At 38.4% G+C, this 14,497-nt stretch overlaps 1 protein-coding gene across 4 annotated transcripts in view; it reads right to left on the reverse strand.

Moving 5' to 3' along the window:
* Positions 1-14,497, reverse strand: part of Rp1 (retinitis pigmentosa 1 (human)) — a 293,594-nt gene that overhangs the window by 242,228 nt on the left and 36,869 nt on the right. Inside the window, exon 1 of one of the 4 annotated variants that reach the window (NM_001370921.1) lies at positions 2,300-2,403. The exons of 2 other annotated variants lie outside the window; for them this stretch is intronic. The gene's annotated coding sequence lies outside the window, so the exon portion shown is untranslated. Of the gene's footprint in view, positions 1-2,299; positions 2,415-14,497 lie in introns of those variants that run through there. One more of the 4 variants, NM_011283.2, reaches the window with a different exon arrangement.

Consider the following 14,497-nt stretch of genomic DNA (forward strand, 5'->3'; position numbering starts at 1 on the left):
GGGGCACAAGCAAACAGGAAGGGTGACTCCTGTTCACACTAGACACTATAGCTAACATTTACTTGGATATTTCAGTTAGCAAAAACGTCCTGTCTTCCCAACAAAAAGAAATTGTAAATGTCTGAGGAACTAGGAACCCCACAACCATTGGTCTGATCATTGTATATTATATTGGATTGAGATGCCATGCTGTGTCTCATAAAAATCTACAATTCCTCTATCTCTATTTTTAAACTTCCTTCACTATTAAAAACTTCAGAGCCCTTCACCTCCAATTGTTTTTAAGTTGGTTCACTGACATATTTATTTGAAAATTCATGAATAGGTACTTGAGACACATTATTTTGGGAAAATGAAATGCATCTCTTTGCAAGGGCATTGTGAAGATTTGAATGTCATTAGTCTTCTGAAGCTCACTCACTGAAATGTTGCTGACTTGGTGGCCATTTGGGAAACAGATTTTTACATGGGTGAAGGTTTGCAAAATCTTTTTATTTCTTTTCTTTGGGCTAATATGATACAGAAAAGTTTGAACTGGGACCAAAAGCGGGAAGATACAAGTCAAAACCTGAAGGAGAAAGAACCAACAACCTCCCCAACCTTTCTTTTATTCCACTACTGCCAGCCCTGTTTTGAACCTAATCCACAAAGGACAAGCTGAAGATTGCCATGCTCTGGAAGACTTGAGACACACAGTAGTGGAATAAGTCAGTATGGGAAGTTTTAGGAAGCCATGTGGTTTTGCACTTGTGCAAGTCAGGCTTAAGCGCCCATGGCAATGTAAGCCCTGTGGGTACAACACAAAACGTAATGAAGAATCAGCACCAACAATAAATAAAAAGTCAAAAAGCCATTTTCCAAGGCAGTGGCTCAGACATTGGCCTGTTGGAATCATGCACCTCTCCAAGAATCCAGGAGCATTAATTGTGCAATTCAGGAGTGAACTGACGGTGTGCCGATGTACCAAGGAAATACTCTAGATGGGATGTCTAGTCTAGATTGAAGGCAGCAAATAGAAGGTAACATTGTCCAGAGGGAATTCATGGAAAGCTCTGATGCCAGATGCAGAGTAGCAGGGATGCCCTCGGGAGGAAAGGGAAACCAGTGCAACACAGAGCCACCTCACAAAAGCAAGATCAGCTGTGTGAACACCAACTCTTGATGGCAAAGTGTACTATTTGCCATTTGAGCTTCTTTCTTAATTTGTGAAATTAATGAAATTTCGGATGGTTCTCTTATAAGCATTTTCAAACACATTTCCTATGAGATTACAATAATGCAATAGTAAACTTTAGACTTGGCTAAAAAAATAAACTAAGTAATGCACTCAGTTTACTCTGGAGAATAAGTAGAGACAGTGGTAATAAGGAAACTGGAATCTTGAGATCTGCTTCTTTCCTCCAGACGAACTCCCTGGAGATAACAAATTTTATTTGCCTCCAGCACAGTGTATACTAAAATTGTTTGCTGATGATGGGCTAGCTTGCTATCAGTATCTTCCCTCCTGTGTTCAGAAATTCTGCTGCCAAAAGTTAGACAATGGAGCAATTAGGAACACTTTGCAAAATTAAGGAGGAAAAGATATTAACTTTGGTTCACCAGGTTTGGCTGTGGCTATGCTTGCCTGCCTTGTGATGGGCCTCAGTCAACAGCACTTTTAACTCTGTCCTGAACAGTTGCCTCAATATATCTGGCAAAATAAATGATGGACCTAAAAGACACACATATCCTTTCACTAATTCAATTTTCAATTTAATTTTTCCCATGTGATAAGAATTCAGGAAGTTGAAGACAGATTGTATAGAAAACTAGCAAATATTTACTGAGAAAATATTTACTCTCGGAACAATTCACATGGTACTGTAGCAAAACTAATTCATTTCATCACAAATTTCCATAGCCATGTTGGGCAGGAGGGAAAAGATACTCAGCAGAAAAATATACTAGTTGTTGTGGTAGCCATAACCTTTTAATTATAAGCAGGTTCTTTAATGCATTGTAGTTTCCTATAATAAGTATATAATGCTATTATAAGCAAAACTACAGTAAACTCTCCTTATATTTCACTAAACTGGAATCACAATTTTCCAACACTAAAGCTTTTCCCTATATCAATATCAGCATGCTACAAAGATTGCTGTTAGATTTTAGTAACAGACAATAACTATTAATAGCATGTATTGTTCTAATGGTTAAAGATAAAACAGAGGTTTGTGTTCTATATATGAAAGATATTGCCAAAAATAAAATGAGCATACCATATTTTTAAGAGAAATATTTCAAATAGTTTTGTACTTACCAGAAGTTGAACCTTTCCTTACGAAGAAAAGAGTAAATAGTTTGTGTGGTCTGTATAAACGTCACTGGATATGCAACCTGCTTGTTTCACGTAAACAAATGTCTTTGGATTTATTACTAGCATGTGTGCTCACAGATTAAGTACAGCCAATTAATTTAATCCAAGGTGATGTTAATCTCCAGAAGTAGCTCACCTCAAGGGTGCCACAGCCCTGAAGTCTCTCTATTAAGAGTCCTTATTAGATTGTCTCTTTTGTGGGCATCATTTTCTGCAGAAAGTACTCAACTCACAGATACCTCTCTTCTAATTACCTCAGTTATTTTTTTCCAGTTTTTATTAGGTATTTTCTTCATTTACGTTTCAAACGCTATCCTGAAAGTCCCTCATACCCTCCCCCCACCCCCACGCTCCCCTACCCACCTCCTCCCACTTCTTGGTCCTGGCATTCCCCTGTACTGAGGCAGATAAAGTTTGCAAGACCAAGGAGCCTCTCTTCCTAATGATGGCTGACTAGGCCATCTTCTGATACATATGCAGCTAGAGACACAAGCTCTGGGGGTACTGGTTAGTTCATATTGTTGTTCCACCTATAGGGTTGCAAACCCCTTTAGCTCCTTGGGTGCTTTCTCTAGCTCCTCCATTGGGGGCCCTGTGATCCATCCAATAGCTGACTGTGAGCATCCACTTCTGTGTTTGCCAGGCACCAGCATAGCCTCACAAGAGACAGCTATATCAGGGTCCTTTCAGCAAAATCTTGCTGGTGTATGCAATGGTGTCTGCATTTGGAGGCTGATTATGGGATGGATCCCAGGGTGCAGCAGTCGCTAGATTTTTTTTTCCAATTTTTTATTAGGTATACCTCATTTATTTATGTAAAAAAAAAGTATGCTGCTGATACAAAATTATCTGACTCTGAATCATCCTTTTGGATGGGAGATTGTTCTTTTTATCTGTTTAGATTTTCATTTTTTTTAACTTTGACGAGTATAATTACATCATTTGCCCCTTCTGCTCCTCCCTCCAACCCCTCCCATCTATCCCACTTTGATCTCTTTCAAATTCATGTCCTCTTTTTGTTTCATTGTTACATGTGTGTGTGTGTGTGTGTGTGTGTGTGTGTGTGTGTGTGTGCACATGTGTGTGTGTGTTCCTAAATATATTAAATATAACCTCTTCAGGCTGTATAATGTTACTGGTAAGTATATGTTTTCAGGGATGACCATCTGCTATAGTATAATCAAATAGTGTGTTATTCCCAGGGGGAAAACTTTCAACATGCCTTAGTCTTAGTTTCTGTGTATGGTTTGTGCTTTGTAAGCTCTCTCCCTTCCAGGTCAGAATGTTTATTTTTGTAGTCCTAGTTCAGGTCATGTTTGTGCAGCCATGTTGGTGAGACATCATGTGTGTAGCTTCTCTGACATTTCTAAAATATAATCTCACACACTGACACACACACACACACACACACACACACACACACAAAACTGTTTCTCTGGATTTTACAGCTCTCTAACTGGACTTAACTAATAAGAGGAAAATCATGCCTCATACTGGAAGGCTAGCAAACTATCCAGAGCTAGTGAAACCATATGTCTTGGAGGAGAACATACCAGCACCTTTGTACTAAGCCAGCATAATACCTAACTACATTCTAAACAGTTATTCCCATTCATTCAGGTATATATAACTCTCACCCCTCATCAAGGAAATTTTCCAATAGATGAAAACCACTACAGAAAACTACAACCAATCAAAGTGCAGAGTTATGGAGGCCAGACCCAATTGATGAGTCATTCTTTGATAAACAATTCTAAGGTGCTATTTGCTCATGAGAGTGAAAAGACCTAGACCTTTTCGTATGACTTATTTATTCTTTATTATGACCATAAAGGTGGAATTATGACTCATATGGCTGTATGTGTATTCAATGTGGCTACTTGGCAGAACATGCTATAACAAAATCACTGTCTCTGCACTTTTTCACAGCTACTTCCTCACAGTGGAATTTGAACATGTCACACGTGAAGTCCCATATAGTATCCCCCAACCCTTCTTAAGATTAATGTGTTTGAAAGAAGCCTCTCCTGCTTGGATTTTCCACTGGGCTTCCTACCTATGCTCTGAACAAGAAAAACAAATGAAAGTTCTCTGGGAGGAAAGAAGCAAGGTTCAGCATGTGTTCCAGAGGGTTGTCTCCAAGCGCATCTAGGAACTGCATGCTTTGCCTATACATATTGACTTTGTCACAAGCCACCTATTTAAAAAGGGGGAGAAGGCATTACAGACAGAGGAATGTAGAAAAGAGAAGCAGCAGTGTTAAGTTGATATAAGCTTCTAATTATAGTCACCACTGTCCCCATAGACATGGCTCATGAATCAGTGAGCAATCTGTGTTTTCACGGTGGCAGTTAGCATAAATGACATCATTGCCAGCTTCAATGCAAAGTACAGTTGTAGCCTTCAGGTTAGCTATGATCTGCATATGCAGGATTTCTAGGTTTATCATGCAGTCTGTGGCTGATAAACAATTCACATGTATCAGCTGCCTTCCAACACTGAAAGAATGTCAATTCAAGGATTAGGTAGGTACCTTTTAGGAAAAGTAAAACTTCTCATAGGGCCTCAGAAAGTAGGCTGTCCTTTTCTAAACATTTCTTATAGTACACACTACACTCCTATTACTTCACTCTAGAAGGGAGACCAAGTATATCTGGTGCTCAATCCATGCCTCTGTGTTATCGCAAATACTGCAGACACCACAATATGTCAAAGATACTGTGATTTCTAATAAGTGCGTTGTAATGCTGATGACCTAAGAGTATAATTTGATTAATGAGTCAACAAAACTGCAGAAGCCTCTATATTAAAGCTCATACTAAGTCTCATCCCTCTAATGCCTTCAACAGTCATAAGAGACTGCCTATTTGTCACTGCTGAATTCATACATAAATCTTGTCTGATTTCTGCTGACATAATAGTCAGATCATGAGGAATGCAGTAGCAGTGGTCATTTCTTGAGGTAAGTCTCCAACCCCAATAAGGCTGTGTAAAGAACACACAACTGAATTATACTATTTATAAGCTGCACACCTAGACTAGGCAGATATACCACTTCACGGCTCTATTTCCCAGCTATGAAATCCTTTGCTACTTGCCATTCCTCCAGGCCATATGATTCTGCTCCATCTTCCTTCCACCTCCTCTTCCACCATCTTCCTCTCTCCCCTCTGTCTTGCCATATCCCCTTCTTCCTTCCTCTCTCTCCCTCTCTAAAACTTCCAGCCACATCTTTCCCTTCCACTGCCCAATCACAGGCTTTAGCATTTATTTGACCAGTTACAATGGGGAGAGGTTCACCTGAATACATGATCCACTCCTGGTAGGGGAAGCCCCTTTTGAGGAAGCAGAATTAACACCAAATACAAAGAGCACCAGGGCAATCCACAACAGTCATTCATTCTTTGAAGTTGGTCAAACTTCAGTTCAACCCTTCCCTCTTCGGTTTATTTTTATAACCTTGAGCTATGCACTTTTTTCCTCCACGTCTACCTCCCTTGTATAATACATGAGGATATGTGTTCTTTGTATGCTTGATGTAAGGGTCAAATAAGGAACATACACAATTATCTTTCTCTGTGAATGTAGAATTGATTCCAGAATTCATTACCCCTACAGACACCAAATTCTGCAGTCTCTCAAGTCTTTTACAGAAAATGGTGTAAAGTTTTATATAATCTACAAACATACTAATATACTTGTAAGTCATTCCTAATGCAATGTAAATGCTATTTGCTAAATCCTTACAATGTGTTGTTTAAGGCATAATGACAAAGAGAATGTCTGAATGTGTTTAGTGTTTTTCATTAGTTAAATGCACAGATGAAGAACCTGTGGATAGTAGTACTGACTGAATCCATGGAAAAAGAAGGCAACAGGACTCACAGTCATAATAAATGCTCAAAATAAAATAATCATTTCTTTCATGTCAGTCTTTTTGGAAAACATGACCCTTGTTCCTCATAGCCTTTAATAAACTGGCACTCTACTCTAGCATGACACATGATCTGACCCAAGTTTACTATTCAAATTTTGTGTCACCCCATATTTTTGATCACTTTACATTTTAAATGTGCTATGAGTTTTTTCCTAAATTCTCTTTCCTTTCTTCCTTTCATTTTTGCATTCTTCCTTCATTCAGGATCGAAACCAGAGCTTCATGCATGCTAAGAAAGTACCCTACCACTAACCCATGTCCCCAAATCTATATTAGCTCTCTTTTACTTTGCCTGAATTGTTTGACAGTTTCCTCTAAGATTAAAACTTTCCATCTCCCATGAAAACTCCTTAAAACTGAAGGTAAACGACTCAAAAGACTTCAAGAAGTCCCTGAAACAGATCAGATCCACTAGACCCCTCCCTTCCTCCCAGAGTAAGCAATGTAGACAGCTGAGAGTCACTCTCTAACAAATCAAACTGCAAAGCTTCTCAGATAAGCCAAGGCTGCAAAGAAACCTGAGACCAGAGCAGCAGCATGGAAGAAGCCTAAACCAGCTGAGCTGCCCGGACCAACCTGAGACACTTGGGAAGGACACTCTTCAACTTGTTGAGCTGCCTGCAGGCTTAGCAGTGTGCTCGAGGTTCCTAGCTTTACAAACCCTTGCTGGGGTTGCCTTTGGTCATTCAACTCTCTTTGAATCATTTCTGTTCCTCTAAGTAACCCATCACCATATTCCTGTAGGCAACCCCAATAAAACTCATTGGTTCATGAAGTTAGACTTTGGTGGTATTTTGGTCTGTCATGGGCTTACTATTGGGGGTGAGTGTGTGTTGCCTCTCCATAGGAAAAGTCTTCTCACACAACAAACTGTCTCCTTACCAAAACACTGTACTTTTGAAAAATCACACATCTCTTTCTTTCTTCAGCTCTAGTTTATCTGAGAACCTTTTCTTGAATCTTTACTTTTTTTTTTCAATACATTGGTATTTCCTGGTGAACAGAGTGGGTCCCCCGTGCTCTCTTTGTAAGTTTACTCCCTAGAGCTTTCAATATTGTCCTATCATTAACGACTTCTCAGTTTATACTGTCAGTAGACAACAGAAGCATAACTTATCATCTTGAATTTCCACAAACATTTCAGTCCCTTGTACATATTCCATAAATAACTTTTGATGGACAATTCCTCTGACCACATCTGGAAAGAGAAACATTTTGAGAATTTACTGTGCTATGGAAAAACTGGCCAGCAAAAGACCAAGCAGCACCCCCAATGTTGGAGAACTCAGGTTTATTTTATCTTAGTGGGCTTAGAGCAAGCTAGTGCACTGCAAGTCCAGCCCCCTCCTCCACCTGCAGTTTCTTGTAGTTTCCATAGGCTGAACAACAGTGTGGATATCTACCCTATATGACCACCTGAAGATGGTCTGCTTGTGTGTTTCATGTTCACTGAGTCAGGGCGGGGAGGGGGTTGTCCATTGTACAAAGGCTTTGGAATTGCTAAGGGCAGTTTCTGCAGTGCAACGGTTATCTTAAGAAGATGGTTTTATGAGTAACAACACTCCAGGATCAAGGGAGTGTGAGTTTCAGCTGAAACATGCAGAGATATGGAAGCAAAATTCAGCATCTTTAACTATGTTAGACATAAACTTTTGCCTCATTTTTGTCTCCACATAATCTCATAGCTTACAGAAATTGTTATTTAAGATACCATAGGGCAAGAGCATAGTTTCATTATATTTTGAAATATAGCTTAATTTATTTTAAAATAGAATAAGGCTATATTAAAGGTAACAAATGTATAACATATGTTTCTTTTTCCTCCAACTGTAGAATACCTCCTTTGTCATTTCCATACAATACACATGCTATTCTGAATATGAGCCACTCTGATGAAATTAAATTGTTCCATAATGAATATGGACAACTACTATAGAAATCATTCCCCTTATTAAAGATCTCCTTGACTCTGAAATGATGTTCCCCTTTAGACTTGGAGTTTTCACACAACCTTTACTTAGTGACACATATGTTGATCCAGTCATTTAAAAGATATTTAAGGCAAATTCACTATGCACGAGGGACACATAGAAACAGACACACCAAAAAACAAACAAAGTCTTCACCTTCAAAGATAAATTGTGTGCAATTAAGTCTACAGTGTGTTAAATAGTTCTAAATTCTATGGAGAACATCGAAATTATGTGGTAACAAGGGTGGTGGAATCAGAAAAGAACTCAACAGAAAAGTAACATATTAGAAAAGATCTACCAGTGATAAGAAGATATTTGAGGAAAGGCCAGCTATGGTAGAGAGCTATATTTCATAATCTATGCAAGGAACCCCTACAGTAGGGAAGGGCTATTATCCTGAGACCAGCCTAGAATCTATGCAAACAAAAGCATCTAGGAAAACAAAGTGAAATAGATATTTGAGCAACATGTATTCCTGACAGGAACAGAAATCGCATGACTCTGAATCAGGAGTATCTGGGCATATATAAGGAATCAGGTAGTAGGGAGCAATGCCTGGAACAGGAGGCACCACATTACATGAGCTATATAGTCCTTGGTAAATACTTTGGCTTTAAATTTAAGTGAGGTAAGAAACCAAACAAGTAGTTTAAGGGAGATGGAGGCATTGTATAAGTATTTTGATTGACATTTCGAAGGATTTCTGCAGCAGTTATACTACAATTTTAAACTAAAATTACAAGTACATAAGAGAAAAGTCTTCAGGTAATGCCAGTAGTTCATCTCTCTTCTTAAACAACTATTGCACAAGCAGGAATTGTATTATTTTGGAGCTCTGAAGTCAATTTGAATCAGTTTTCAGGCATGACAGTAAATTATAATCACGTTCTGTTAGTTTATCCTATGAGCACTATAGTGTCTCTCTGCCCCTAGTTCTCAACCCCACTATAGGCAGCAAATTGAGAAGTAAAGACCTTATCTTCTAAATACTGAGATTCTGTGTCTTGACTGGAGGTTGCTGCTTCTGATTATAGATGTATATACAGAGGTGACCAATCACTAGAATTTCTTTCTTTCTTCCTTCCTTCCTTCCTTTCTTCCTTCCTTACTTTCTTCCACTTTTTATGAAATTTCTACTCTCCCAAGAGATTTATAAACAGCATCTCAGAGTTCTTTCTTCTTAGCTCTGTTTCGTCTTTAAGAAGTCAAGTATTTAAATACTAGGAAAGTAAAAAGAAACACATATACAGGGAAAGCTAAAAGTTATCTTGTATGACCAATGAAAGACACAGGCTCAGAAAACACCCCAGTTTTATGCTTTCTCTTGAAATCTGGAAAAGAGATATCCTACAAATAAAAGGGCAAAGAACAGCAAACAGTGCATAAAAAAATAATTTGATATCTAGAGTTAGCATGCTATAAGGTTCAAGTACACTACCTAACACACACACACACACACACACACACACACACACACACACACATTATCAACAACAATAACAGTACACCAAGAAAAAAATCCTTTAATGAAAGTAAGAACAATAACAAAATTTACCAGAAGAATCTCCCATGGCACCCAGAGAAGACAAATACTATAAGAACAATAATGATAAACATGATCATCTTTTTAAAAAGGCAAATATAGGCAAAGATAGTAAAATTACATATGGACAAAATCAGAATATCAATAAGAAATAGGAAATCTAAAAAGAAACTCCAGATCTAAAACATACAGGAACTGGAATAGCAATTCACCATACAAATGCAAGAAAGAAATAATAAACAAATGTGTAATACAAACAGAGAGTATTAAGGTCAGCCAGAGGGAGCAATTGTCAAGTACAAAACAATGTTCCACAAATTGCACATTGCTTATTCAAAGTTCTGAAAGAAAAAGAGTATCTACTGAAACCATATATGGGAAAAATAATAGGTTTCCAAATAAACAAAATCACAGAGTTGATTCCCAATTTATGTGGATTTATGAGAGCTGGGAACTTGAGAGCTACTTGGCACTTGAGCCTGGGTCCCTCAGCAGTTGTAGTCATGCTACAGTGAATGTCTCTCACAGGTTTGGAGATGGAGAATGACAATTGGTAGATGCTCAATCTTCAAGGATGGGTTTTTCTTTAGTTTAAATGTAATGCCAGAAGATTCCAGGACAGCCACAGATCCATACTCCAAAACGTAAGCTTAGAAATGCCAATTTTCATAGCAGCAAACAAACAAACAAAAAATAGGACAAATTAACTTAACTGCAGCAAAGAAGACTTAGTGAACACAGAAGACTGAGTGACCCTTTCACCTCGCTTACTACCAGAAGGTTCTGTCCACAATTCAAGAAGAGTCACTCAACACAATCAGGACAGTTTTTCAATTGAGGCCCCCTCCCTGTTCAGGTGATTTTCATCACTGGCAAGTTGACAGTGAAATGAAAAGTAATACTCTGCCTTGAAAGAAATGCTAAGAGTCTTTTGAGAGGAAATAAAAGAGGAGTCAATTAGGTTGGGTTGCTAAAAGCCAAATGAAATTCGAAACAATGAAGATGGTATTCTTATAACCCACTCAGGAAGTTAGTATAACTCAAACCAAGGCTCCAGGCTGTGGAAGTGCTGGAAGCATTCTGAGCGTTTTGACCACAAAGCTCAGAATATTCACAGACAGCTGACACATACACTGGCTATGGCTTGTCTGTGGGGAATGAGAGCAAGCCTACTCTCCAGGATGACTAGCAATGTTGCCATGGAACAACATGAAGCATGGATAATGATTCAGAATGAAAAGACCCTAAAAGTCACACTTGAGGAGGACTTGAGAGATGACTTGGCAGTTAAGAGCACTGACTTCTCTCACAGACAGCCAGGGTTGAATTCCCAGCACTCACATGGTGTATCCCAACCATCTGTAACTAAATCCTACCCCAATCTGCAGAGCCATTGGCATTTGATGGCTGATGAGCTAGGGAAAGCTACTTTTTTCCAGGGATGCACGTCTGAGAGGCTACTAATGCTCCAGTAGATGGCCTTGTCGTAGTTACCGTTACTAATGCTGTGATAAAACACCATGACTAAAAGCACCGTGGTAGGTAAGGGCTTATTTCATTCACAGTTCCATATAACAATTCATCATCAAAATTAGTGAGGGAGTGAAATCAAGCAGCGTAGGAACCTGAAGGCAGAAGCTAATGCAGAGGCCATGGAGCAGTGCTGCTTCCTGACTTGCTCCCACTGCTTCTTACAGAACACAGGTCCAGGGTGGGTCCATCCACAATAGGCTGGGCCTTCCCATAGCAATCATTAATTAAGAAAATGCCCTATAAGTTTGCCTACAGCCTTATCTTATGGAGGTGTTTTCTTGATAAGAAATAGAGAAGAGAGTCATCTCTCAGATGACTCTAGCTTTTGTCAAGTTGACATAAAACTAGTAAAGTCTCACACCCATGCACATACAGACAGCACAAAATGAACTCTATGGATATTAGATTTGTTAATTTAAAAGATCAGAGGCTGTGGAGATAGCCTAATCATTAAAGTGCTTGCCTTAAGAAAGGAGGGTATATAAAATAAGAAAGCAAAGAGGGCAGTGGTAGGGGAGAAATTGGGGAGGAAGGAATGTGAAACGAATTGAATCCAAATACAGATTATGGATATATGAATATTAATATTTGATAGAAAACTTACACATACCTACCTATTGAATGTACTTTATATTTTATTTCTATTTAGCTTAATTATTATCAGCATTTTGACACTTAATTTTCCACAATGAAGAGGTATCTTTGGTGGACTTTATTATCTTCCTTTTACATGGCAGTATACATGGTCTTAGGCATCTTGCAAATAAATACATCCACAAGAGAGAAACCTGGGCAAAATTGTTGTAATCATCAAACAGTTCTACATCTATATTGTGGCAGCTTTTATACACATGATAAAATGTCATGAAACTATACAAACATGTTTTCATTAACTCAAAAGATATTCCTTCCCATTTGTAGTTATTTCTCATTGCCACCCATACCCCAAAGCAAGCACAAACCTATTATGTCCTGTGCCTAATCTGGTCATTTCCTATAAATGGCATTATACAAGAGTGAACCTCTTGCCTACTAAGAATACTATTTCAGCACAGGTTAGTGCATTGTGCCAAATTAATACTGAATAGTGTTCTGGTGTAATGATACATCACACTTTATTTATGGAATTTAGTATTTATCAATAATTTTGTTAAGCAAAGGCCATAACAATTTTCAATGTGTTCTATAAAATACAACAACAGATCTTTCTCTATAAATAATTCCCAATAAGAAATACAAGGGAGACTGGAGATATTGTTCTGTGGTTAAGAGGTCTGATTACTCTTCCAGAGGACCTTGCTTCAGTTCCCAGGGCCCACATGGTAGCTCACAACTATATAATTTCAGTTTCGGGAGATCTGACACTTTTGGATTCCATGTGCACCAGGCATGCTCATGTGAATAGACATAGATGCAGGCCAAATGCCTATACACATTAGATAAATAGATAGATAGATACATAAATAGATAGATAGATAGATAGATAGATAGATAGATAGATAGATAGAAGAAAAACATGTGTTCCAGGTGAGGTGGCAAATGGCTGCTATCCCAGCATTAGGAGGCTGAAGCAGAGGTAGTACAAACTTGTGGCTAGCCAGGGATCCAGGGTGAGATTCTGACTCAAAGAAAGAGAAGAGGAGGATGAGGAAGAAAAGGAAAAAGAGAAAAAGAAAGAAGAGGACAGACAGGTACTAGGCTTCTATGCACAGCCTGTATGTTGGGTTCCAGGACAACAAGAAAGTCAGAGTGGAAAGGTGGAGGATGAATGAAGCACTAGTAGGCCAGAGTTCTCAGTTCCACAGAAATGTCGTGATTTTACTTCTAAAACACAGAGTAGAGCTGAGCTGATGATAAACAAAACTGCATAAACAAAGTTGACCTATTGTCTCACCCAGCACTGCTACACCAGTAATACTAACAATGATTACAATAGCAATGAGTAGAGAAGGGGCAACTGCAAGATAACTGTTGTGGCAGGCACTGTGTTTAATGCTTTACAGGAAGCGTTTCATTCAATCATTGCAACCCTAGAAAATATACACTATTATTATCTGTACTTCCTAGTAGGAAAACTGGGGTTAAAGAAAGTTTTACCTAAAAAAATTAGCAAATAGTTCTTATAACCATGTGATACCAGTGCTTTCTATCTAATAGTGAAATATATGTGCTGAGGCTATATTGTGAAGGGTACAAAATAGCAAGCCAAAGAAGGTATTTACTCTATAGGACCTGAAAACACTCGGAAGCTTTTTGAGCAAGACCAAAATGTCCTTGTGACAAATAAAGAAGGGAGGGTACTATGGTGATAGAAACCAATAAGATGGCTCCAAAAATCAATGTGGTCACAAGTACTTGACTGAAGAGCAATGAACACAAAACGGAAATTATTCCTGCAAATTGTTCAGAGATACACCCCAAATAACATAATGATTGGTTGGTTATAAAAAAAAATAAGGCAATAGATGGGTTTAATATTTTAAAATTAGCAATGAAGTCTAGTGCTGTATGCTATTTATATTCAAAGGTAGTAATTCAGTGTAAGTAAAGAATCCAACACAGAGATACCTTGAGGATATTTGTATGAACAGATGAGAGCAGAGCTTTTTATGAATGCTTATGATGGCCCTATTTAAATGAGTAACTCAGATTGTACAAACCTGGCAAAATGGTGGTTCAGTAAACAACATAAACAAAAGGAAACAGAGAATCAGGATGTGGGCCAATCCATTCAATTTTTAACATAGTGAAAAGTCTCAGAAAAACATTTTGGTACTGTTTTTCCAAAATAGAATTATTATTACTATATGGTACTGGAGATTTGGAAGGAGAGTAGAGCAGGAAGAATTCAGTGGCATTCTGGATGTACTGGTCAGGGGCAGCTAGAATGGAACTATGACAAGTAGCAATAGTATCACTCAGGCAGTAAACCCATTGCAATGCAGCTTCCCAGTTGCAGTGGGTAGGGACTAACATGGAAAGGACTGGGTTAGACTAACGTCACAAATAGATGAAAACGAATATTTCTCAGTTCCATGAATGGTTGAGAAAATAGAACTGATTTAAATATGCCATATGTTAAAATTCAAAATGAACCCCACTACCTGAGAGGTTGAAGCAGGAGGATTGAAAAGTTCAAAGATAGCCTAGGCTAC

Source organism: Mus musculus, chromosome 1 (assembly GCF_000001635.26).
Source record: "Mus musculus strain C57BL/6J chromosome 1, GRCm38.p6 C57BL/6J".
Classification (NCBI taxonomy): domain Eukaryota; kingdom Metazoa; phylum Chordata; class Mammalia; order Rodentia; family Muridae; genus Mus; species Mus musculus.